Source organism: Sus scrofa, chromosome 5, assembly GCF_000003025.6.
Source record: "Sus scrofa isolate TJ Tabasco breed Duroc chromosome 5, Sscrofa11.1, whole genome shotgun sequence".
NCBI classification, from domain to species: Eukaryota; Metazoa; Chordata; class Mammalia; order Artiodactyla; family Suidae; genus Sus; species Sus scrofa.
In genome coordinates, this window is record NC_010447.5 from 58,508,701 (window position 1) to 58,536,063 (window position 27,363).

Sequence of the window (27,363 nt, forward strand, 5' to 3'; positions counted from 1 at the left end):
TCCCCTTAGTTTTCAAGGTGAGATTCATAATCAAGGTGGTGTGGGTTAGGCCTGATCCTAGTGGGCAGATTGTATCTGAAAGATTAAATGATAGAATGTTGGTGCTGAGAAGGACACTCATTGTATGGTTGAGGACATCAGGACCCGTGCACTAAGCAAATGTCAAAGAAGACAGCTAGAGCCTGATCCAGGGCTCACATTCCAGGTCTTTTAAAAAACTGCATCAATGGTTTATTTTATTTTATTTTTTTGACCCACATTTTGATTAGTAAAACATTTTGGAATATTTATCCCTAATATGTGTATATTTATTACACAGGAAAAGAGAGTCCATATCAGGTAGTTCAAATGGAATAATTTAATGATGGGAGTTCATTACAAAAGGACCAGAATAGCTGAAACACTAAATGGGGCATGGCCAACCCCCATCATCCCCAGGTTAGCAAAGCAGGAGGTCAGCATGGGCCTTTGAGTCACAGGGAACACAATGGAACCTATCCACCGGGAGCTAGAAGGCCTGGTGGCTTCTTAGCTGAGAATGGAAGCCAAAGAGGTGATCAGAATAGAATATTCTAGCTCCTCCTCTCTTTGGCACTCCTTCCATCTTTTGGCAGTACCTTCATTGTTTAAACCTAGCTGGAGCCTGTGGCAGCAGAGCCTAGGAAAGGTGGTCTGCAGGGTGTGCCGCTAAAGTCCAGGGCAGTGAGGAGGAAGAGTGGGGAGACAGATGTTAGAGCCAACAGGAAAATTGAGGCAGACTATTTTCCACAGGTGATGGCAACACTATTTCCCATTCCGTGTGTGCTCTTTTGCAGTGTGACCTGGCCACTCCCATCACAGATGGAGCCTAGTTTACACAGCCAGAAGAGGATGGAATCTGATTGTTTTTGGTCTTCTAAATAGCCAGTGATTTCCTGAGCATTCTGTGAGGAAGAAAGTTTGGGGGCAGTGTTAGAGAAGGGAAGGGAATGACGTAGAGGTCTCTCTACAGGGAGGTAGGCAGTTAAGGAGAGACAGGTAGATGTAGGTGGAGAGAGGTTCTGTGAGATGGAAAGCAGGGCTCCTCCGCAAGGTAGAGGTTTGTCCTGAAGCAGTGTAAGGCACTGAGAATGGTTTTTTTTTTTTTTTTTTTTCTGGAGTATAGTTGCTTTATAATATTGTGTTAGTTTTAGGTCCACAGCAAAGTGATTCAGTTATACATATACATATGTTCATTCTCTTTCAGATTCTTTTCCCATATAGGTTATTACAGAATATTGAGTAGTTTCCTGTGTTATACAGTAGGTCCTTGCTGGTTATCTATTTTATATGTAGTAGCATGTATATGTTCACCCAAAACTCCTAATTTATCGCTCTCCCCACGTTTCCACTTTGGTAGCCATAAGTTTGTTTTCAAGATCTGTGAGTATTTCTGTTTTGTAAATAAGTTCATTTGTATCGTTTTAATTTAGATTCCACATATAAGTGATATCATATGGTATTTGTCTTCCTCTGTCTGTTCATATGATAATCTCTAGGTCCATCCATGTTGCTGCAAATGCATTATTTCATTCTTTTTTATGGCTGAATAATATTCCATTTGTATATATGTAACACATTTCTTTATCCATTCCTCTGTCGATGGATGTTTAGGTTTCTTCCATGTCTTCGCTATTGTAAATAGTGCTGCAGTGAACATTGGGGTGAATGCATCTTTTCAAATTATGGTTTTCTCCAGATATATGCCCAGGGGTGGGATTGCTGGATCATATGGTAGTTCTATGAAAGTACTGAGTGATTTCTTCAATGCCTTCCAGTATCACCATCTCCCAGTGTGGATTCCTGTGGATACTGTATAGTGGTTAGTGGATAAGGATGTTGTGTTGCAGGTTCATTTATGTAATGGGAACCATTACTCAGAGCTAATTCTAGAATTGAGTGCCTAAGATATCCGAATGTTTTCTTCTCTTCTCTTCTCTTCTCTTCTCTTCTCTTCTCTTCTCTTCTCTTCTCTTCTCTTTTCTTCTGGCTCTTTAGGGCCGCACCTGCAGCATATGGGGGTTCCCAAGCTAGGGGTATAATTGGAGCTGCAGCTGCCAGTCTATACCACAGCCACAGCAACACCAGATCTGAGCCGCGTCTTCGGCCTGCACTACAGCTCACGGCAATACCCGATTCTTAACCTACTGAATGAGGCCAGGGATCAAACCTGCAACCTCATGGCTCCTAGTCAGATTCATTTCTGCTGGGCCACGACGGGAACTCCTATCTGACTGTTTCTATGAACAGATTAGTGGGGTCTTTTTTCTAATATCTTTCATTCCCTTTAAGGGACCTCTGGTGTATTCTACACGTGCCCACAACACGCACATCTAGACACACATATATAAGGTCCCTAATGTACATTGTAACCATTATGTCATTGTATACGTATAGTCCTTCACCTGCTCCCCCACAAAAAAAAAAAGTCAGCAAAAGTCTATGCAGTTGTTCTTTTTTACTGCTACATATACACAGATCTGCTGATAACAATAAAATACACTTATATGGGAAACCAGTACAAATAAACATTTGTATACTCTGATCTATTGAGAGTATAGAAGGGAATTAAGATTATGGATTTTTTTCCTCCTTTTCTTTTCAGACTAAATCTCCACAGAGTCTTCTATGTATCATCTTCTTACTATGAATTCCCTTTCAGGAACCATGTAAGTCACCCAGCTGTACTGTGTGCCCAGTGCTGTTACGGGTGTGGTTTCACAAATAAATGAGATTCTGTCCTTGCCCTGAGGGAGCTCGTCGTCTAGAGAGAGAGGTGGACAGATGTGGATAAGGATGTTCTGTGTGGTAGGTGCTGTGATGGGAGGGGGTATTAAGTGTTCAGGAGCATGTGGGATGGACACTTCATTTCTACGAAATATTCCTAGATTTTTGACAAATGGGGGCAATTATACAGCTCTGTCAACCATGAATTGCATATGCTTGGCTTTTGGTTGCAGTGAGCTTTTTACAAACAGACTGGATTATTTGACTTGAATATCTGTTAATGAGACAAGCTAATTTGCCCAAGGGGACCGCTTCACCCCTTATATTTAGGCTAAATGCTTTTCACATTGGATTTTTTAATTCTGGCTTCAGGGTTCCCGTTTTCCCCCAGCTGAGACAGTGTTTGGGGCTCACTCTGGTTTTTCCGCATTTCCACTTCATTCCTGGCCTTTGCCAGTCAGCATACAGGAGGTTCCCTGTATCGTGTCCAGTGTTGCCAGATTTAGTGAATTAAAATACATTAACACTTGGTTAAATATGAATTTCAGATAAACAGTAATTTTTTAGCGTAAATATATTCCAAGTATTGCAATATTTGCGTACTTATACTAAACATTTTTATTGTTTATTATTGAAATTCAAATTTAACTGGGTGTCCTGTAGTTTATCTGGAAAGACATGTCATCAATCTCTCTTGACTTTACTCTTCTTGGAATGTTCTCAAGGGAGTAGGAGATGTCTGCAATTTTTATCTCTAAAATTACCCCTTCTGGAGTGGAGATTTTGTCTTTAGTTTTCCTCTTTCCTGGTCTAACTTAGATTTTTTTCTGTATTGCGTGTGACTTGCCCTGTCCATCAGAGCAGCTGTGCTGAGCTTGCTTCTGATATGGACTCTGGTGATACTAAAAACCTTGTCTTTGGTTGATATGCTCCTACCAAAGGGATATTGTGCCTAAAACTTATTTTGTCCCACACACTTGAATGGGAAACTCTTTATAAGGAATTGTGCCCAAAGCTTGAATCACAACCAGGGGTGTTGGGCTCAGGGAGCAAAGGGCACTCGTGGCCATGCAGGGATCCAAGATATCTGATCTGACACATCGGCAGTCCTTTCTGTTTATTTCTTCATTGGGCAAGTAGCTGCTAGATTGGCAAGAAGCCAGGTATAGGCAGCACCCGTGATTTACTGAGCTTGCTGTTCATTGCCAGATACCATGCTAAATACTTCCATGCATGTTCTCATTTGATCGTACAGTAATTTAATGAGGTAAGTACTCTTATCACCTTCATGTTCCACGTGAGGCAGCAGGCCCAAAGCAGGTGAATCACTTGCACAAGGTCCCAAGTGAGTGTCCAAGCTGGGATATCACTTGCACAAGGTCCCAAGTGAGTGTCCAAGCTGGGATCTGAACCCCATTTAGTCTGACCATAGCGGTGCCACTTTCAGCTATGCCCCTTAGGCCTGGGCTGGGAGTCTCAATAGACCTTTGTGGGTTGATTTGTCTGCCATATTTTAATGCTTTGTGACAAGGAGGGATCTATTACAACCTCTTCAATGACTTCTGCCTTGGGAGGCCCCACTTTCAAGGGCAGCTCTTCCACATTCAAGTACAGTGCCTTTCCTCTGCAACAGAAACCCATTCCTTACCATCAGTGGAAGCGGACTGATCAGTATCCTCAGTATAAAGTGGTAACTTTTCTGTTTCCTCCAGCCATCCCTAGTCTCTCCTCTTAGGTTCTGTAATCAATGTCATGATCAAAGATAATTCAAGTGCCTATTCCTAATGTTTGATACACTTTGTTGCTTTCTTTTGAATTCTCCTTCATTACACGTAGTAAGTGCATAGCAAATATGAATTTGATTGGCTGGGATCTTATGTCTTCTGTACTGGGAACACATCATAGACTGGTGCCTATCAAAAGTTGGGGGGTTGTTTTGCTGATTCCTTCATGCCGAACCCACGTCTTGTTTGCTTTGCTTTCTACCAACGTGCATGCACTACATTGAATGGACCCTCTTCTTGGTGGTGTGGTTTGGAATCTTACTCAACAATTCCTGAACGTGTGCATAAATTAAAGGGTTTGCTAATAATTCTGTGTCCCCCATGGGATGGCTGACCTCCTAGTAGAGAAACCAGTGGTGGTGTCATATGTGGTGTGATGGTAGTTACTGCATAGCACTCTGCACAGCTGAAGCAGCCCATGCTGGTGGCTTTGAGCTGATTGCAGACGCCCCTGCAGCTTTCAGGCTTTAAGTCCTGTAAAGATTTCAGGAGGCTTGGCACAACATTGTAAATCAACTATAATAAATAAATAAATAAATAAATAAGTAAGTAAGTAAGTAAATAAAGACTTCAGGAGGCCTGGCTGTCCCTCTGGTTGAGTGTTCAGATGAGGGTCTTGGAAACCTCAGGCAGTCCTGGGAAAAGACTTGCAGGAAGAGGAACACTTCTGCCATTGACCTGAGAAAGCCTGGAGGTGGGAGTGCTCTGGAACTGAAACAGCTGGGAAGTCTCCTTTTGAGATTCCTCTGTAGCATCAAGGAGCTTCTGACATGTCTCTGAGAACTCTTTCAACCAGCTGAGGTTTGCTTGCTGTGCAGGCTGAAATGCATGTCCAGCACCTCCCTTCTCCCTTGATTTCGTTGCAGGAGCTCTGGCTGCTTCAGCCTGTGGACTCAGCCCTGGCCTGTATCTCTGGGTGCTCTCGGGGTTGAAGCAAGGGTCCCCTGATGTCCAGCAAGCACACAGATATTTCTGCCCTCACCTGTCACAGGAACTGTTGGCCTGCCCTGTTGGGGACTTGAGATGTAGGGAAAGTAGTGGGACCTCTGGGACACTCCTAAAGGCTGAGTCCTAAGCACTTAGCTCTTCTAAAGAAAAGGGGGCCTGCAGCAGTGTGCAAGTTTGTGGTCTCCTGGTTGCCCATCAGTTTAGAGGGACCAAAGTGCCAGTGACTCCACAGCATTCCCATTATTCACTGATTGGCTTCCTTACATTTAGGCCTGTCCGGGAACTCCAGTTCCTGAGTCTTCACTGTGAATCAAGCTGTACCACCTTTGCAGTCAGAGGTATTTCAGATGTTCTAACCAGAGGGGCCGTTGCTCCTTGCAGAAGCATAATCTCCTAAGTCCGAGCTGTTCTCCACTTCAGGAACATGGCTTTTGAATGAATGGACTTTGTTAAGTCACCGGTGCTGGCTGTGCCACCACCAGCTGTGTTACAATCTTTGGCATCAGAGCAGAACCGGATGACTCTGGCAAAAATGAATTGGAGAGTCTATAAAAAAAGAAATCTTAGACCCAAATCTATAGGACTGTGCTTTGTCTGTGAACAAAGAAAAATAGGGCTTCTTTGCTATTTGCTGTGCTGTCTCAGCAAGGCACACACTTTGGCATCTTTAGTCCCCCCAGAGGGCTTATAAAGCTGTGCCATTCTTTCATCACAGTACAGTTTTGAATTTAGCATTTAAAATATGGGGCAGGGTTGGATTGATGCTTCTGAAAAGAAAGCATTTACCTGAAGGATACCCCCTGGCAGGGACTTTCTTTAGGCTTTTCCTATGAGGCACTGTGGCTATATTTGCCCCAGAACCTTCTTTTTTGTTTCCATTCAACAACAGTTGGGCATTTTGTATTGTATTTCTCCATGTGTTAATTTTGAGTATCATCTTCCCCCTCCCCCAACAGCATTTGTTTCTCTATTTAACTGAAAGATAAGTGGCTTTCCAATGAATAAATACCATATTTTCAGGGTCTGGGTGGAACTATGGTAACTTTTATCATAGTTTTCTTGTTAAGATGTCCTGAGGAGAGTATGAAAAGAATAATTTCAGTTTAAAATGTGCTGCTTCAAAGACCACAATGCTAACACTAAATATAGTGGGATCATAGGAACCTTTTTCTTCTCTCTTTCCTAAATGTTTAACATTTGTATATATTACTTTTTAATGAGAATAACTGTTATGAAAAAGCATCACTAAATTAGGGAGTTCCCATTTTGGTACAGTGGAAATGAATCTGACTAGTATCCATGAGGATGTGTGTTCAATCCCTGGCCTCACTCAGTAGGCCAACGATCCGGCATTGCTGAGCTGTGGTGTAGGTTGCAGACATGGCTCAGATCTGACATTGCTGTGGCTCTGGTGTAAGACGGCAGCTCCAATACAACCCCTAGCCTGGGAACCTCCATGTGCTGCGAGTGCAGCCGAAAAAGCAAAAAAAGCAAAGACAAAACAAAACGTATCATTGAATTTAAAAAAATGCTGATTTCTTGGTTCTGGAACAAGCCAGGAAGCCTAGAGGGTGATAGATGACATGAGGTTGACATTGTAGAAGCGATTTGGAAAAGAATTGATGCTTCATCCCCAGCTTTGCTCTGTATGTCAGTGATCGTCGCCATGGTGACATTTTTGGTGTCATCAACAGAGGATTTGGACTGCAACTGGGAAATGAGCCACAGCCACAGGTGGGGTCCTATAAGATCAATGACCACTTTTTATGTTTGTTAGGTTTCAAGTTGGAAAGGAGAGGGTGGAATGGATTTGAAAATATAAGATAAAGGCTGGAGAATGTCCATGGAGATGTTGGATTCGCTGCAGGAGAGGGTTGCTCTTGGATGTGTGGGGTCTTGGCTGTCTTTGCTCCTGTCACCGACCACGATCTTCTGGGGAGGGGAGGCATGATTTCTGAGCTGTGTTCCAACTTCCCTGGCAAAGGCTGATTCACGGGCTCTGCTGCTTGCTGGGCCAAGCTGTTGACACTCCCCTATTGGGAGATAATGAGGAGAAGAAAGCAACACATAGCCTAGGTTGGTGTAATCCCAGGATCATCCATGGCCATGAGGAGTTTCAGCTTTTTCCTGCCCTGTGGGCATATAGACAGCGACGGGATATGTACATGCAACCTTATGATTTATTAGCTACCCTGGCTGCACCTTAGCAGGAAGAGTAACACGTCTACGGCATTCTAGACCTTTTCACACACAGCATCCTTCAAGCTGGAAAATGGATGCTTTTGTGAGCACATGAAGACTTTCCAAGGAGTATGACAGAGATAATTTTAAGGGAGTTGATTCCAGATCTCTGGTTTTCTAGTATTATTCTTGCCTAAAATCAGTCTGTTTGAGAAAGTGCTACCCCTCCCTTTCATGGTTGCCCTTATCCTCTCTAGAGAAAAGAAAAGCTTCTCTTTCATTTTCCTAGAATTTTGCTAGAGACATTGCCCCAAGCTGAAAAACTTCTTGGGTTTTTTCAGTAAAAAGGAATAAGTAGAAATACTGGGGTTAGGAGAGACTTCCTTTATTCAAGACACCATAAACTATTCCTGTATCCAGCTTATTAAGATATATATTTTTGAATATTGCTCAGCCATAAAAAAAGAATGAAATAAATGCCATTTGCAGCAACATGGATGAACCTAGAAATTACCATACTAAGTGAAGTCAGTCAGGTAAAGACACATATCAGATGATATCACTTATATGTGGAATCTAAAAAAAAGGATACAAATGAATTCAGTTGCAAAGCAGAAACAGATTTTGAAAACAAACTTATGGTTACCAAAGGGGACAGGAGGATGGAAGGATGGAATGGGGATTTGGGATTGGCACATGCGCCCTGTGGTATATGGAATGACTGGCCAACAGGGACCTGCTGTGTTGCACAGAGAGCTCTACCCAGTGTTCTGTGATAAATCTATGTAGGAAAAGAATGTAAAAGAGAATAGATTGTGCACATGTATAACTGACTCACTGTGTTGTACAGCAGAAACTATCACAACATTGTAAGTCAACTATTCTTCAATAAAACTTAAAAAAGATATTTTATTAAGTTGTTATATTTGTTTCTTTATATCCGTTTTGCTGTAAAATAACATAACATAAAATCTAATAAGATTTTACTCTTCATGTTGAATACTTATCTCTCCAAATTTATTATTATTTATGTTCTTCTCACTGAATGTTTACAAATAATGACTATAGTATTTTCTCAACCCAGAAATGAACAGTTAAATACTTAGGGCCCATGATTATAGGTAACACAAAATCATCATCAACTTCAATTTATACACATACTGTGGTTGCAAAGAAGCATGGTGGAGAGCAATCATTAAAGTACTTTGTAGCTTGTTATGTATTATGCTACCGCACAATCTTGTGGGGAAATGAGACAGAAATACAGTATCAGAGAACCAAGGAAACGATATAAAATTTATGACACTTAGGGAGTTCTCGTCGTGGCTCAGTGGTTAACGAATCTGACTGGGAACCATGAGGTTGCAGGTTCCATCCCTGGCCTTGTTCAGGATCTGCCGTTGCTGTGAGCTGTGGTGTAGGTCTCAGACTCGGGTTGCTGTGGTCGTGGAGTAGGCCAGTGACTACAGCTCCAATTAGACCCCTAGCCTGGAAACCTCTGTGTGCTTGGGTGCGGCCCTAGAAAAGACAAAAAGAAAAAAAAAATTATGACACTTAAAGAAGAGCCCCATCTTCTATTTTGAAAGTGGATGGTGGTAGATATCAAGTTATTCTGGTATTTATATTCCATTGAATATACTGAAAAGAGTGATGGAACCATTTATGTTAATGTTTATTTATACTGAAAAGAGTGATGGAACCATTTATGTTAATGTTTATTATATGCCAGGAATTGTATCCTTTGGAACTGTTTAGAGCATGGTGAAAAAAAACCCTTAAATATCAGTTTAAAAATGGGCACCAGAGGACATCATTTTTAAGAATCCTTTTTATGGCTAACTGAACAAAAACTTTGAAGGCATTATTCACATCCTGGTCCACCCACTCCAATTTTTGTGTATTTATGCTGACTTCAAAACCTGAACTTCCCTGTTTCCACCTTTGACCCACCAGTATTTTTACTCCACGTCTCCATGGAATGGTCTGCATCACCCTCTGAAATGTCCCACAGGGATGCTCACCTCCACTTCCAAATTGGGCTTGTTTGCCCACCTCCTTGCATTACCGGGTTATGTAATATGGGCAGTGGTTTGGCATCTTAGGCTTCCGATTGGGCATGTGCACAGGAATCGAATCTGTGGGGGATGGTTTACTTCCAAGTGTGAAGGCATCATACTTTGCTTCTGCAGTCAAAGTCAGGTGCAGAAGCTGTGGCTTATGTTACCTCATCTCAGAACCCTCAGTTGGGGTTGGACCAACCTATTTTGCTACTTTCCTTATACTCTTGACAAAATTGGCTATCGTGGCACTCAGGAGAGTCTGAGCCATCCCCCTCATTGACTCATGTAGCCCGTCTCGTGGTAGGATTGCTATGCTTGTAGGTACTGGTGTGTCTGCCCTGCTCGGTGGAAAGGCTAGTTCTGGAGAGAAGAAGGTGGAAGGGGTGGGAAGAAAACCTGCTGTCATTGTATTCACAGGGACCTAGCACTGTTCTAACAGGTAAGACAAAGGTTCAGGTGTTAGTCCCTGTCATTCGTTCCTAGAGAAACTTTCTCCAGGATCACACGGACAGAGCCATCCTTAGGCAGTAACACCCAGGAATGCAATGAGAATCTGCTGCGCTGCAGAAAACACAGCTTTCAGAAAGGAAGTGTAGGTTAGTTAAAAAATTGTAACACCTCATGAAAATGCTTACCCTGCCGCTTCTCACTCTTTCTAATGTCATAGCAATGATCCATCCAATGGATTAAGCAGCTGGAACCAGGAGAGTAGCATACACTTAGCTGCATTTTGTTTGGGGGGGGGCAATGTAGGGTTTTTTTGGGAGAGGGGAACCTGCCCCAATTTGTGACAGGCCTTTGGCCTCTTAGCTCCTGCATGTATTTTTTTCTTTTTCTTTTTTGGCTGTCCCACAGTATATGGAGTTCCTGGGCCAGAGATCAGATCCAAGCTGCAGTTGTGACCTAAGCTGCAGCTTTGACAACACCAGATCCTTAACTCACTGTGCCGGGCTGGGGATTGAACCTCTGTTCCAGTGCTCCCAAGACATTGTGCCACAGCGGGAACTCCAGCCCCTGCATATTATTAGTGTGAACTGAGGAACTTGAGTCCCCCTATTCTGGAAAAGCACATAATATTAGTAAAGCAGTTTCTTTTTCTAGCCATAGTCATCTGAAGAGTGCTGTGTGATAAACAACTCACATTTTACAGGAAGCAGACAAATTAATTTACCCAAGAGTTCAGCTCTTGGACAAATTAAAGCTAAGAGCATGTTAGAAATAGGTAACTGAACTGATGGCCCCAGCTCTCCCCCTCAGCTGGGAACCTCTACATTTCTTTTGTATTCAGGATTACCTATCTTGGTCTGAAACACATAGTAACTACATGAAAAATACTTTAACACTTAGGCGAAAGCTTTAATATGTATCCTTTTTTTTTTTTTTTTTTTTTTTTTTTTTTTTTTTTTTTTTTTTTTGGTCTTTTTGCCTTTTCTAGGGCTGCTTCTGCAGCATATGGAGTTTCCCAGGCTAGGGGTCGAATCGGAGCTATAGCCGCCGACCTACGCCAGAGCCACAGCAACGCGGGATCCGAGCTGCATTTGCGACCTACACCACAGCTCACGGCAACGCCGGATCCTTAACCCACTGAGCAAGGGCAGGGATCGAACCCGAAACCTCATGGTTCTAGTTCCACTGCGCCACGACGGGAACTCCAATATTTATCTTTTAAAAGGGAAAGAAATGTTTCTTCCTTGGACTCAAGTCAGCTCTGGGTTCATTCATTGTCCTAATTAACTTTGTGACCTTGGGCAGATTGTTTTACTTTCCTGATAGACTCACTTTTATCACTTGCTGAACAAAGAGTGCAGAGTCCACCTCTATAGTTGAGAAGACTAGAGAAAATGACTGAAATGCAAAGTAGGTGCTGTTTGATGAGGACCATTTTCCTCAAAGGCATTTTTTAATTTTTTTGTCTTTTTGCCATTTCTTGGGCCGATCCCCGCGGCATATGGAGGTTCCCAGGCTAGGGGTCGAATCAGAGCTGTAGCCACCAGCCTACGCCAGAGCCACAGCAATGCGGGATCCGAGCCGCGTCTGCAACCTACACCACAGCTCACGGCAACGCCGGATCGTTAACGCACTGAGCAAGGCCAGGGACCGAACCCGCAACCTCATGGTTCCTAGTCGGATTCGTTAACCACTGTGCCACAACGGGAACTCCTCAAAAGCATTTTTTTAATTTTTGTTTTTAATTTTTTTTGTCTTTTGTCCTTTTAGGGCTGTACCCATGGCATGTGGAGGTTCCCAGGCTAGGGATCTAATCAGAGCTATAGCCACCGGCCTACACCAGAGCCACAGCAACGCAGAATCCGAGCTGCGTCTGCAATCTACACCACAGCTCACGGCAACACCGGATCCTTAATTCACTGAGCGAGGCCAGGGATCCAACCTGAAACCTCATGGTTCCTAGTCGGATTTGTTAACCACTGAGCCATGACGGGAACTCCACAAAGGCATTCTTTTTTTAAAAAATGGCCGCACCATATGGAAGTTCCTGGGCCAGGGATCAAACCTGGGCTGCAGCTGTGACCTTTGCTACGGCTGCGGCAACACAGGATCCTTAACCCACTGCTCCACAGTGGGAACTGCAAAGGTCTCAAAATAAGAATCTCCCTGTGCACTGGCCAAATGAGACAGATATACAGAGCTGGATGGTAGGCTACCCAGTTCTAGAAGTCGAAGCTGACTCTCACAGCTTTCCTGCTGTTGGGACGCTATCTTGGGGCAGGGGAAGGATTCCCCTGTAACAGTATGTGACAGTCATTTGGTTATTTAGGCTATGAAACATTGGGTTGTGCGACCGAGATAGAAGCCTTGAAATTCCACCCCACTCCCACCCCCCGCCCCCGCTCCACTGCAGTATGTGGTTAGAGAAGGGTTTTAGCAGACCATTGAAGCCACTTCTGGGAAGGGGATGCGGGGCAGTTCAGAGCATGGTATTTTGGATTTGAGGAATGAAATAAGAGAAGAGCTAGATGGGAATGGAGATTATTAGGTAAGGTAGGTAATGAATAGGCCCAACTATGTCAAATTGAGGTAGTTCTTTCTGGATTTGTTTACAAAGGAAAATGAAAGAAAATTAGGTAAATCTGGATGTATTGAGAAAAGAATTTAAGTTCATTTATTTATTCATTAATTCTCTACCATGTGCCGTGAACTGTTACAGGGCCTGCGATATCGCAGTGATCAGGTGAGGCCAGGCTCTCTGTCCTTACGGAGCTTTCACTGTAATGTGAGAGACAATGAACAAACAGATATGAAAATACTGATATCAGAGTGTGGGAAGCACCGTCAATAAAACTGAGGATGGATGAGGGGACAAGAAATGATGGACATTTCTATTTTTAGATGGATTGGTCAGGAGAGGCCTTTTGGAGAAAGTTTCATTGAGCAGAGACATGACCCAGGTTGGGTCACTTAGGAAGACAGTTGGGCTGAGAGTGTCTCAGACAGTAAAGGAGGCGTGCAAAGACCCTGAAGCAGACGTATGCATTTTTGTTTAAGAGAAAGCAAGTGAGGGAGGCGGAGGGAGCAGTGAATGGGGCAGAGATGGGGGAGGTGGACCGCAGGAATCGTCAGGCGCTGGTTCACTCCTGGCTTTGTGGGCCCCAGCAAGAACTTGGGATTTTATTCTATTATTATTATTTTCTCTTTTTGCTTTTTTAGGGCCGCACCCACGGCACATGGAGGTTCCCAGGCTAGGAGTGGAACCGGAGCTGCAGCTGCCGGCCTACACCACAGCCACAGCAGTGTGGAATCCGGGCCTCCTCTGACCTACACCACAGCTCACAGCAGCAACACCAGATCCTTAACCCACTGCGTGAGGCCAGGGATCGAACCTGCAACCTCATGGTTCCTAGTCGCATTTGTCTCCACTGTGCCACAATGGGAACTCCGGGATTTTATTCTAAATTCAGTGGGAAACCAGTGGAGAATTTTGAGCACCGGCTTGACTTAATGATCCTTCGTGTAAGCAAATGATCATCCGGAAAGTGCCATCGTTAAATTATCATTTGATTTGCATAGCAAGCCTGATGGGATGATTCCATTCCAGACATGGGAAGGGCATAGTGAAGACCAGCAGTTCCTGGTCTGGACTCTCCTCTCAGATAGACTTTAATAGGAATCTTGAATCTACCTGTTAAGTTTTTATTAACTTTGGGGAAAATGCTTAACTTGATACCCTTCTCTTTTCTTGTTTTTAAAATGGTGGGATAATAAGATCCACCTGCAGGGCTGTTTTGGGGATTAAATGATGTAATGTCACTGAAGATCCATGGATGGTGGCCCTTGCTCTTCTGATCTGAGAGGAGAATGAGCCCCCCCCTTGAGACTAGGAGTCAGGGCCCCTCATCCCCGGGGCATCCTTTGCTCTAGCCCCACCCCATACCACCTGCCACTGAGGGGATGCTTTTCCTCAAATGTGATGGGGAGGGCCTCTGGGGCGGGGGGCAGGGGTTGGGGACATGATCAAAGTGCCATCCAAATCAGGTGACTCCAGTGTTGAGACACCAACATCAAATGCTATCTGAATAAAGGAATCTGACATGTGGAATCTGAAAAAAGGACACAATGAACTTCTTTGCAGAGCAGATACTGACTCACAGACTTTGAAAAACTTTTGGTTTCCAAAGGAGACAGTTTGGGGGCGTGGGGGGATGCGTTGGGGGTGTGGGATGGAAATCCAATAAAATTGGATTGTGATGATCATTGTATAACTATAAATGTAATAAATCCATTGAGTAATAAAGAAAAAACAAAAAAAACAAATCAGGTGACTCTGCTAGCGGCTCTCAGGATTCCCTGTCACTTATCCTCACGCGGAGACAGAGTAATGCAATTGTGCTCCATCCTCAAGTATAGCCCTGTGTGCACAGCAGGCCCTGGGTAAATATTTGTGGAGGATGAGAATCCTTTAAAGTGATTAGCGTCTCTATTGAAAGATACTGTATTGTAAATTCCCATTAATTCGAATCCTTTGAATTTGTATGATGTCAGACCTGATTTTTATACTTCGTACAAAAGAAAGAGTTGGAAATAAGTGACTTACCTCAGGACTTTATAAAAAATAGATTACTGCCTAATTTAGGCCGATCAGGGCCTTGTTAATTAATTTGTCTCATTTTCTTTTACTGAGTATTCCTATGTATCGTCCTTAAAAATGTTATTTGTACAGCCGTTGAAAGTCGTAAAATAATTATTTCCAAAAGATTTGAGTTTTCATTAATTTTGATAAGATATCTCGCCCTTGAAAACTGCAAATGAATTAGATTTAATTACATTATTCAGTTGTACAAGTTAGGTTCTGAAATAGGAAGTGCTGGGGCACGTGGAAGAGTTGAGAGAAGATAAGTGGTGGGGTGAGGATTGGAAGAATGTTTCTCAGGCCCAGATGAATATTTCCAGGGCAGCAACAGTGAAGGTGGCTGCTGCTTAGAAGGTGGATCAGTGGAACTTTCTGAAGCTCTGGACTGTTTTCTCACCTCAGCCATATCAGCTGTTCCAGGGGACAGACAGTTCCACCGCCACCCCCACCCCCCACCTACTAATGAAGTCTGTGGTCTCAGGAACCTTTTTTCCGGGGGAAGGGTAGAGTGGTGGGAGTCCTTGGGGAGAGGTTTGTCTGCAAAAGATGCTGGAAGGCAGCCTTTTACAATGGGTTAAAGATGGACTGCCTTGGGCCACACGAACTTGAGCCAGTTGTGACTCATACATCTGTCCCATCTTTGACCTTTTGCCCAGGAGAGGGCAGTAACATACTAACGTTTAAGCGGTCCCCGTGATCCTTCATAGACACTGCAAGAGCCTGCATGGAGTTAGTCACCGTGGAGCCTCGTTTTCATTCTCACCTGATCAACATTCCATCTTAGGTTTGTTTTCAACCTTTGGTCCCCATGGTCAGCACACACATAGATGTGTAAGTTTCCCCTCCCACCCCTTCATAGGAGACGAACATACTGGAAATCTGCAGAGATGTTTTCCTATGTTTAATTCTGTGAGTGCCACCGGCCTCGGTCACCACTTCCCAAGGGCAGATTATGCCACTCTGTCCCAGACGTGCAGGTGGTCATCCTGTCCCTGACTTTACTGGACTAGCAAACTACACTGTCCAGAGTTACACCCCCCATCCTGCTTCAGAGCTGTGTACCTTAGAAACAAGAGGTCCCACCTAATCCTGTGCCTTACACAGGGTTCGAAATTAGAGCAGCATCATTTTTTTTTCTCTTTATCCCTTTGTCTGTCTTCACAGCAGGAAGATTTGGTGTCCTGCGCCAGCTTTATCATGCGTGTGACTAGGGTTGTTGGCTTTTCTTTGGGAGAATTTTTTGACCCCAAGGTCTGTGGGGAGTTGCGTGCTAGTTGCAGGCGTTTTTAGCTTTTGACCAGGCTCAATATGGGAACATAATGTAGTCTCAAAGTACTAAAAATAGGAGGAGGCATTGGAATATAAAATAATCCTCATTATGTAGCAACACCGTTTTGATCATTCCGAGTAACTGGCTTAGCTTTATCCAAGGGCCACAAAAAATATGAATCTTCTACCTCCTCCCCCTGCCCTCACCTGCAGTGGGTGTGCCTGCCTGCCCCGGGGGCGAGCTGGTCCCTCAGGGGGCACCAGCTTAAATACAGTGGTTAATGTAAAAATGTGAGGAATGAAGGGAAATTGTGGAGGGGATGAGTGGTGGGAGGTGAGGAGGTGGATGAGGTGGTAGATGGTTAGGAGAGAAAGGATCAGCGTGAACCAGAGCCGGGAGGGCTCTCTGAGTCATCTGCTTCCCATCATCGCAGGGGAAGGTATGTGGAGAGTATGGATGCTTATGAGATGAGCCAGTGTGTGTGTGTGTGTGTGTGTGTGTGTGAGAGAGAGAGAGAGAGAGAGAGAGAGAGAGAGAGAGAGAGAGAGAGAGACAGACAGACAGACAGACAGACAGACAAAGTCAGAGAGACAGAGACAGAGAGGGAGAGGAGGAGGAAGGGGGGAAATAAGGATAAATACAGAAACATTCACTCATCACAGACCGACTTATTTGGCAGAGCAGTTCCAGGATACTAGTGCAATGTAAATGTCACCTCTGCTCCCTTCTGACCACCTCGCCAGGCCTCGTATTTCCCATTGTTGAGGGTTTAATGATTTCCAGCCATTGGGCTCCCCTGGCTTCTGTTAGCTTGCTTCACACTCTATTGAGTTTCAAATGTGTCTTGATATTCAGTCTACACTTCCTTTTGCTCAATTTCACCCCATTATCAGCTAGTTATACCCCCTGTACCACCGTTATAAATCAGTCTCTTCTCCTTCATCATTTTGGTAGTTTGGAGCCTTATCTGTTTCTATGTATGTGGAGTGGGTGTGGGGGATAGATTGAGGGCAGTTGGGAAGGTGAGAGAAAAACAAACAAACAAGCCCAAAACAATGGGAGAAAATGCCTCCTGGCTGGGGGTTTCTTCATTCTGCTCTTCCATAAATCATAAAGCAGGCTGAGGTGAGCCCTGTCACGCTAGATATGAGGTTCCCCTCTCCCAGCAGGTGTGGTGGGTGCTAATGGCAAGGGAACTGCAAGGGGAACAGGCTGGCAGCTTGGAAAGGCAAGCCCCACTGCAAAAGATTCTTGGTTTCATTTATAATGATGTAAATATCTCAGGGAACCGGTGAAATTTAGTCATGTGGTCTGTGGATTTCTACCTCTTTCCTTCACAGATTCTTAAGCTTATAGTGAACATTCTCCTGGACCATGAATCTGTGTCCATGGGTTTTCAGATCACTGTAGCTGCTTCCCAGCCCCTACCTCGAGGCTGGAGCTAATGGCACAAAGGGGCCATTATTATTCTGTGCACTCCTGTGAAGTGGGAATATTTCTTAGATGAAAAACACTTGGTGTTTTTGAACTGCTCTGGATCCACAAGAGAATTTTAGAAACTACTAGATTTTAGTTGACTAAGCTCTACTATAGATCAATAAAGTTGATCAGTAATAATAATAATAATCATAATAGGTTGTAATTCAAAGATTACATTCAGGATAGACTGGGGATAGGAATAATCCAATTGCTTTGAGGTGTTTATTATTTTACTTTAATTTTCCACTTCTCTCTTTCGTGAATGGATGTGAGTTGGTCCAGTTTGATGACAGAGAGAGGAATCATTTAATTACCTTTATTAAAACATAAATCAACTTTATTGAAGTAAAACTTACACAACACAAAATTTACATATTTTAAGTGTGTGGGTCAATGACCTTTGATAAATATATGCAATCACATGATCGCCACTCTAATTAAGAAATTGAACATTTCTCTCTTCTCAGAAAGTTCCCTCGTGCCCTGTTGTGGTCTGTTTTACTCCCCAACTCCCCTACCCAAGGCAATTATCTGTCTGATTTGTAATCTCTATAGATTAGATTTGTCTATTCTAGAATTTCCTATAAATGGAATTACACATTATGTAATCTTTTGAATCTAGACTTTTTTTTTGCTCAGCAAAATGTCTGTGAGATTTATCCATGTTGTACAAATCAGTGGTTTTTTCCTTTTTATTACATAGTATTTTATTTACGAATATATGGTGATTTGTTTATCTCTTCACCTGTTTATGGACATTTGGATTATTTTGAGTTTTTGCCTATTATGAATAAACATGCAAAGAACGTTCATGTCAAAATCTTTTTATGGACATATGTTTGAAAGTCATAGAAATGCTGGGTCATGTTGTTGCATGATAATAGTTTTTTTTTCATCCTTTTACTTTCAACTGGATTATGCTTTTATATTTAAAATACATTCCTTGTAAATAGCATATAATTGAGTTTGTTTTTTGATCCAGCATGACAAATCTCTGCCTATAACTGGGGGGTTAGTATATTTATAGTTAATATAATTATTGCTGTGGTTCTGTTTATGTCTGTTTTCGTGCTATTTAGATTCCATTTGTCTCTTCTGCTTTTCTTTGTTTCTCTGTTACTTCTTTCCTGTCTTTCAGGTTAATAAAATTTTGCTTAATGTTTTCCATTTTACTTCCTCTGTCAATTTCTTATTTATACCTCTGATTATTATTATTATTATTTTTTTTTTTTGTCTTTTTGCTATTTCTTTGGGCCGCTCCCACGGCACATGGAGGTTCCCAGGCTAGGGGTCGAATCGGAGCTGTAGCCACTGGCCTACGCCAGAGCCACAGCAACTCGGGATCCGAGCCGCATCTGCAACCTATACCACAGCTCACGGCAAGGCTGGATGCTTAATCCACTGAGCAAGGCCAGGGACCGAACCCGCAACCTCATGGTTCCTAGTCGGATTCGCTAACCACTGCGCCACGACGGGAACTCCCGATTATTATTTACTTTAGTTGTTGTTCTAGGGCTAACACTGTGCATTCTTAGTTACGGTTGTCTCTCTAGAGTCAATATTGTATCTCTTTATACTTCACATATGACATTGCGTACTTCCCAGTTTCCCCTTCCTACTACTCACCTCATACCTGTCCCTTCTTAGTTCTCACTTTCTGTTTCTTGAGTCACACTTTGCACTCCACAAATATAACTTCCCAGCAGCAAAATTTCGTTTAACTGTACTCTTTGTCCTTTGAGTGACTGTTATCTTATCTTTTACTTCTACATATGCTACAAACCTTATACAGTAATCATTTTTGCTTTATTAAACAGTATTATTTTATGTAACTTATGAAAAGAATGGCAACATAGTCTTTTATATGTATTTATTTTTCATTCTCAGTGGTTCTCATTTCTGTAGTCTGAGTTATTTCGTCTAGTGTATTTCCCTTCAGCCTGAAGACCATCCCTTCACCCAGCATTTATTTATCAAAAAATATCTTTATTTTACCCTTATTCCTAAAGAATATTTTTGCTAGTAGTGGGAATTCTGGTTTGCATTTTTTTTTCCCTTCTCCTTTTAACATTTAAAGATACTGTTCCATTGTGTTCTGGTCAACCGTTTTCCCCTTGTTTCTTCTTCTTTTTTTTTTGTCTTTTCGCCTTTTTTTTCCTAGGGCCACTCCAGCAGCATATGGAGGTTCCCAGGTTAGGGGTCTAATCAGAGCTGTAGCAGCCGGCCTACCCAGAGCCACAGCAATGTGGGGTTGGAGTCGTGTCTGCAATCTGGCAACGCCGGATCCTTAACCCACTGAGCAAGGCCAGGGATCAAACCCACAACCTCACGGTTCCTAGTCAGATTTGTTAACCACTGAGCCACGATGGCAACTCCTCCCTTTGTTTCTATGTTCATCTTTTGTTTGTTAGCTGCTTTTAAGATCTTTTTCTTTAGCTTGGTCTTTAAAAGTTTGGTTATGATGTACCTAATGTGATTCCCTTTATATTAATTTTGCTTGGAGTTTTCTGGGTTTCTTGGAACTGTAAGTCAGTGTTTTTCACTGGGAAGTTTTTGGCTATTATTTCTCCAGATTTTTTTCTGCTTCAATTTCATTCTCTTTATCTTTCGAGATTCCAGTTATATGTGTGCTGGATCATTTGATATTGTACCACATATCAGTATCAGCTTGTTCATTTTTATTCAATCTTTTCCCCACTTTTCCTTATTTTTGTTCTGTGCTTCTACTCTAGCCTTCTTTATTGTGGTCAGAAAATTGTCTCTAGGCAGAGGGCCAGGGTGAAAAAATCAATGTTTTTTTGTTTTGTTTTGTTTTGTTTTTGTTTTCCACCCATGGCATATGGAAGTTTCCAGGCTAGGGGTCAGATCTGAGCCGCATCTGTGACTTATACCACAGCTCATGGCAATGCCAGATTCTTAACCCACTGAGCAAGGCCAGGAATCGAACCTGCATCCTCATGCATCCTACTTGGGGTCATTAACCACTGAGACACTAAGGGAATTCCTCAATGATATTATTATTGTTTTTTTTTTTTGTCTTTTTGCTATTTCTTGGGCCGCTCCCCGCGGCATATGGAGGTTCCCAGGCTAGGGGTCAAATCGGAGCTGTAGCCACCGGCCTACACCAGAGCCACAGCAACGTGGGATGTGAGCCGGGTCTGCGACCTACACCACAGCTCATGGCAATGCCGGATCCTTAACCCACTGAGCAAGGCCAGGGATTGAACCCGCAACCTCATGGTTCCTAGTCGGATTTGTTAACCACTTCGCCACGACAGGAACTCCCTCAATGATATTATTAATCCATCTTCAAGTTCACCAACTCTTTGCCATCTCCAGTCTTCTGTTAAACCCAAAGAGTGATTTTTGTTTTTGTTTCCGTTGTTGTACTTTTTAGTTCTAGAACTTTCATTTGTATCTTCTTGTAATTTCTGTTTTGCTACTGAGATTCCTTATCTGTTCACTCATTAAGACTATTTTCCTTTACTTCTTTTAACATTTATAATAAGTGCTCATAGCTGCTTTAAAGGGTTTGCTTGCCAAGTCCACAATCTGGATCACATTTCCCATTTTCTTTGTATGTGTAAACGATTTTTTCTTTTACGTCTTTTTTTTTTTTTTTTTTTTTTTTTTTTTTGCCATTTCTTGGGCCGCTCCCGTGGCATATGGAGGTTCCCAGGCTAGGAGTCGAATCGGAGCTGTAGCCACTGGCCTACGCCAGAGCCACAGCAATGTGGGATCCGAGCCGCATCTGCAAGCTACACCACAGCTCACGGCAACACCGGATCCTTAACCCACTGAGCAAGGGCAGGGACCGAACCCACAACCTCATGGTTCCTAGTCGGATTCGTTAACCACTGCACCATGATGGGAACTCCCGATTTTTTCTTTTAATTGAATGCTGGGCATTGTGAGTAATATGTTATGGAGACTGGGTTCTAGTATTTTCTTGGGAAAAGTATTAATTCTTATTTTATCTTACAATTTAAATACTGGCTGATCACCTTGAGTTTGTGAAAGCTTGATTTTATGTTTTGTTATTTCATATCTATGCAAAGCGCATGGCATTTCCCAAGGCTCTCTAATTCGGTGGAAGGCAATCTCTAAATTCTGTCTCCTTGTGGATCTTGTTGGGGTTTGGGATTAGTCTTTATTAGGGTGAGACTTAGAACCTAAGGTGAGTCTTATTTCAGGGTTTGGTCCTTGTCCCTAAGGAGTGATATTTCTGAGAATCTTCATTCTGGGAGAGTTGGAACTCCAGCAAACTCCCGAAGTTCCCTTTACCCACCGGTTCTCAACCTGCAGTACCTATGTTTTACTTTCACCTTTGTAGTAATTGCTATCAAGAAAGTCATGGGTGTCTTGCCCTGAGATATACCCAGCCCTCAACCATGAACTTATGGGGATCTCTCTTTCTGCAGATTTCTCTCTGATAATCTACCCTGCAGATTCAGGCTGCCAGGAATTCTGACTTCTGCCCCCTCAGCATGGTGTGACCACTGTGCTGTGCTTGGACTTCAGGTCTCTCTACTCTCTTGGGAAACTATCTCTAGGCAAAGAGCCAGGGCAATCACAGTCTTATCTTACGAGTTTCCCCTTTCTCAGGAATTGAAGAATTGAAGTCTTATGTTGCTTTTTGTCCACTGCCTGGAAACAGTTGCTTCATATATTTTGTCCAGATTTATACTTGTTTCCAGTAGGAGGGCTACTCTGATACCATATATTCCACCATTGCAAAGAGCAGAAGCCCTCAACTTAACTTTTATCTCTAATAATAACTACCACTTATTGAATGTGTACCTTATGCAGGGTGCTCTTCTACTTATTTTATATGTATTATCTCTTTTAATTCTCACAATAGTGCTATGAAATAAATACTGCTGTTACTACAGTTGTATAAGTAAGGAAACTGATGTGCAGAGGGTTAAGTACTTGTGGCAAGAAATCCAGCTAACAAGTGACAGAGTCTAAACAATTTGACTTAAGAGCTCATGCTTTTAAACCATATGCTCCCTGATTTGCAGTAGCCAGTGCTCTCGGAATATCACTCAGTGTCATTATTACCACATAGAAAATGCTTTCCTCCTCTAAGGATGAGATGAAATGACTCATAAGTACAAGTATGATTATTTGTATAGTAACCCCCAAATGAAGGTGCAGCTATGCTGTATTCTGAGGTTGGTGTGTATTCAGGTAACTTAGTGAGTTAACTATTGCTTGTATTCAAAATTTGTATGATACAGAGGGTTTATTTCCTAATGTTCACACATGCTGGTCTTTTGAACAGCTGAGACAGAGGCAAATTCACTCAGCCATGGCTTTTGAAAACCTCCACCTTTCTTATGTTTTCATGTGCGTTTCTCATATATGGGCAACCTATTCCTTTTGCCATTTCTGCCTTAGTCCCAGGAGTTCCTTGCTGTCCATTCTTGGATTTCTTTTAGAGCATTTATGGGAATAAGCATTTCATCCATTTAGATGAGACAAGCACAGGAGAAACAAGACATCAAGCGGCTGCTTGTGGTTGGGTTTCATTAGCTGAAGACATAGGAAGGTACCAGAGCAGACATTATTGTCTGGCTGCTATTCACAGTAGCTGTGACAGATGACCGGGAGATGGAGTTGTGTGAGCACACAGGGCTTTGGTTATATCAGAATCTGGAGCCATGCTTTTCACTGAGAATGCTGGTGAGCACCACTCCCAAGTGTGTGCAGCAAGTGGAAGCCAAGATTTAGGACTCAGCCATGTGTTTGGGGGTCTTAGCTCTGCACCAGCGATGCAGCTGTGGATTATGATACCCTGTTATTTTGCCCCATCACGGTCTATTTGTTTGCAAGCCTATTGTGGAAGGGGCAAGAGGGGGAGAAGTGCTAATAAAGAAGCACTGTAGGTTCTAATTGGAGTTAAAATCACAAGTTAAAAAAATCACTGCAAGTCTTGGGTAGATTACTTAATCTTTCTGAGCCTTGGTTTCATTAATTCTAAAATTAGGAATTGTAATGCCTGCAGTATCCAACTTTAAAGATAATTGTGAGAACATGAAATTATGTATTTGAAAACTATTTTATCTCACTCAGTTTCAAAGTAGTTTTCTTTGAATAAGAGGATCAATGGCATGGAACTTCGGGCAATTTTGTTATTGTCCACTTTCTGATTTTTAGAAAAAAAAAATCAGTGGAACCAGTTGGCTGGGGAGATTTTTGGCATTCACAGAGGGAAGGAGTATTAGGATTTGGGTCTGTGAGAGTAGGCTCCTGAGATGAGATATTGAGTTAACAGACAGTTTCTGAAGTCCTTTTGGTGCTCAGCACTGTGCTAAGGGCTGTGGAGGAGGGAGCAGAAGAAAAGGCAGAGAGTTCATGCCCTCTTTGGGCTTTAGTATCCTCAAGAGGTAAGACAGGGTGCTGGTAACAGGTGTTTCAGGAGAATCAGCAGTTTGAGTAGGTTGATGACTGGGAGATACTGAGAAGTAAAAGGAAGGTTTGAGGAGGAGGCAAATACCCACTGTTGCCTTTCCCAGCCCTGTTCACCTTCAGGCAGGATGAACCTCATTCTGTCAGCTTAGATCAGGTCCCCTCCTAAGCTGGCCTTGACCAAGGCAGGTAGTTCTATACCCTCCAGCTGGTAGGATCTTGACGCAAATTCGGCTGCTCCAAGCTGGGGTCTGGCAAACCCAGTAGACTTGGGCTTTGTACCTGCGGCCTTCCCTTCAGCACTTACCATGCAGTCCTGCCATGGGAATTCTCCTTTGCTTTCTTGATTCATTTTCCAGCACCTCAGCAGGGCAGAAGCCCATCTCTGAGCCTTAGCTGACTAGCTAGGCTGGACCCTCTCTGCAGAGGTACCAGCAACCCCTGAGCCACGACAGGGAATGGATGTGGTTGCATTTGGGAAGCGGGTAGGTGGGGGGGGGGGTGAAATTAGGACAGAATTATAAAGGTAAGGATATTTGTGTGGGGTGCTATCAGGTAGATGCTTGGGTGACTCAATGGGTAGTCAGTCAAAACAAAAACAAGTTGCTACTAATCTGCTGGTCTTGGAGTTCAAGTAGTGACCAACAAAAGAGGGGAATGGTGGTCAGATTAAGTTGATAGGCTAGAATAGAAGGTGCTGCCCCCAGGAAGGGAGCCATCTTTCAGGCCTTACTTTTTTTTTAATGTCTTTATCCAATTAAAAAAAAATTGTTATTATAGTTGGTTTACAAGCTCTGTCAATTTCTGCGATACAGCACAGTGACCCAGTTATATATATATATGTATTATATATACACACACACATATATATACATTCTTTTGTTCATATTATCTTCTATTATATTCTATCACAAGTGATTGGATATATCTTTCAGGCCATACTTAGTGTTTCAGCCAGGGTCCCAGCAGGAAGGTAATGGCATAGTTAAAGGGTTTAACTGGAGAGCTTGATCAAGGGACTGTTTACAGAGGTGTGGGAAGAAATAAGGGACTCAACATGAGCTGATGAGTAAGTTCAGAGATTAGCACCAGCTGGGAGCTGTTATCACCCCTGGCTGGGGGACAAGAGGAAGGAAGCATATTTAAAAACCCTGGTGAGAACTGTAGCTACGGGAGGGGGCTGCCCAGTAGGAGCTGTGGCTACACACAGATACAGACACACAAAGCAAACATCACTTTATCATCTTGGAGTGCCAACAAATAAACACTGATGATTTTTAATACAGATGGTTCTGTTATTAAACTCAGGTTCGACTGCTTGCCCTTTGAAAGCCAGCCCTCAAGAGACAAGTGCTGGTTGGAAAGGAAAAGTTGCTTTATTTCAGGGGGCTTGCAACCAGGGGAGAAGCTGGCCTCATGTCCAAAAACGAACTCCAAAGATTCTACTTGACCATGAAAGTTTTTAAAGGGAGAGTCATTTGGGAAGGGAGGCAGAGTCTTCCTTATCTTATGCTGTGGGCAGACTTTCTTCTGATTGGTTGGTGGTGAAGTAACAGGGTGAGGTTCCAGGAATCTGGTGCTCATCCTAAAGTTGCCGTTCTCTTCCTGGGGGCCTCAATTCCTGCTGAAGAACCAAAGGTATAACCGTTAGGTATGTTCCTTGAGGGGGAATCAGGACCTTGCCTCATCACTGCCTTATTGTTTCTTGACTGCTTCCCCCTTCTTTCTGCATCCCCTCCCTTCCCAGATCATCAGTTGTTTGAATCTGCCCTTTGAAACTCAGGGAAGGTCAAGGAGGCTGAATGAAACCTATTTCCTACAAACAGGAAAGAGAACACAGGAAGGATTTGTACCCCGGAGGGCCCCACAGGGTCCTGCTCAGTTTCATTACTATTCACTTGACCCTGGGTCAGTGTAGCGCCGAGTTTGGTCTTCATAGTCTAAGGGTTGACAGTTTTCTACTTCATCCTGATTTTTACCCCTAAGTTGAAAACCAGAGTTCTCCCAACCTTTTGGCTCTTGACTCAGCATATCTCTGGGGCTTTCCCAGTTCTGGAAATCTCCCTAGTCTTACTCTTTCCAGTAGAAGCTTAGGGTAGGCATCCAAACAGAGCCTCTCTGCCTTCCCTCAGGACTTATCTTCCATGTGCCCATTCTTTATTTTATTTATTTATTTTTTTTGACTACATAACACCTCCAAAATAGGAACTTCCATTCAAACCAAAGCACAAAAGAAAATGAGGAATAAACAAACAAAACCTTTGCAGAGATGCATGGCTGGGACTTTCTACCTCCTTCTCAGTTTAACACACCCCTTCTGGAAATCCCAGCCTCAGCTGCCAGGCTCTTCTGGATTAATCCTGTTACCAGGAGTCCTGAGCTCACTCACGCTCCTTCCCTGCACCTGAAGGCTGCCTCCTGTCACCAGCTTCCTCTCCTCTGCTGTTCCAAACATGCTTACTTCTTCTTCTATAAACCTCCCTGAAGCCGGACTTTCTTTGCCTGTCAAACTATCATCTTTCTTCTGCCTTTTATTTCACCAACAAACATCAACTGTGGCTGCATGTATGTCCTCAGGATCCACCCACCTGTTAGCCACTTACAGCCCAGCTACTCCTGTCAGTTTATTGAAACCGAACTTTGTCATCCTTGTTCTCTTCTCTGGATCTCATTGACCTCTTCCTAGGGTTGATTTCCTTCCACTTCTCTTATCCGATAGAGAATTAGGAATGGCTAGCTTGGATCTCAGACTTCGTCTCGTCCCATCTTTCTCCTGATGCGAGAGCCCTTGGTAAAATCCTCTCATGGATGGTCGTTCAGCCTCCACTGGACTCCTTCCCAGGATGATCACCGCTTAATGAGGTCATGGTCACTGAACATTCTTCCTTATATGGAGCCCAAATATGCCTCCTTCCAGCTTCTCTCCTCACTGATTCTGGTTCTCCCCTTCCCTTCTACATAGAATAAGTTATTCATTCAGTTCCACTCAGTTCACTTTAACAAGCATTAATTGAGTGCCTGCTGTATACAATTACATACTATGTGCTAGAGTGAGCATATACACTGAGATCCCAAAAGACTTTTTAGATTTTTCTAAACAAGAGGAAAACAAGTAAGGAGACACTTGGCTCTAAGTTTGGGTAAGATGATAGGAATTTACCAGATGAATTAATTTGGCTCTTGAGTTTATAAGCTAATCTGATGCCTTTTTTATATGGCAACCTTTCATCAAACAGGTATTTATTACTAGTGCCTACTAAGTGGTAAGCATTGTTCTAGGCACTGGGGATACAGCAAGGAGGAAAATAGACAAAAAACTGCACTGAAGAACTTACTTGCTAGTGGAGGATACAAATATTAGTCATGTAAAAATATCACGTAATTTTAGAAAATGGT

General features: G+C 43.0%; 1 protein-coding gene across 7 annotated transcripts in view; it reads left to right on the plus strand.

Annotated features, from left to right (window-relative positions):
* The window catches only part of GRIN2B (glutamate ionotropic receptor NMDA type subunit 2B), a 470,874-nt gene that overhangs the window by 30,839 nt on the left and 412,672 nt on the right, over window positions 1-27,363 (plus strand). The window contains exon 3 of one of the 7 annotated variants that reach the window (XM_021092317.1): window positions 2,624-2,687. The exons of the other annotated variants lie outside the window; for them this stretch is intronic. The gene's annotated coding sequence lies outside the window, so the exon portion shown is untranslated. The remainder of the gene's footprint in view (window positions 1-2,623; window positions 2,688-27,363) is intronic. 7 annotated transcript variants of the gene reach the window in all.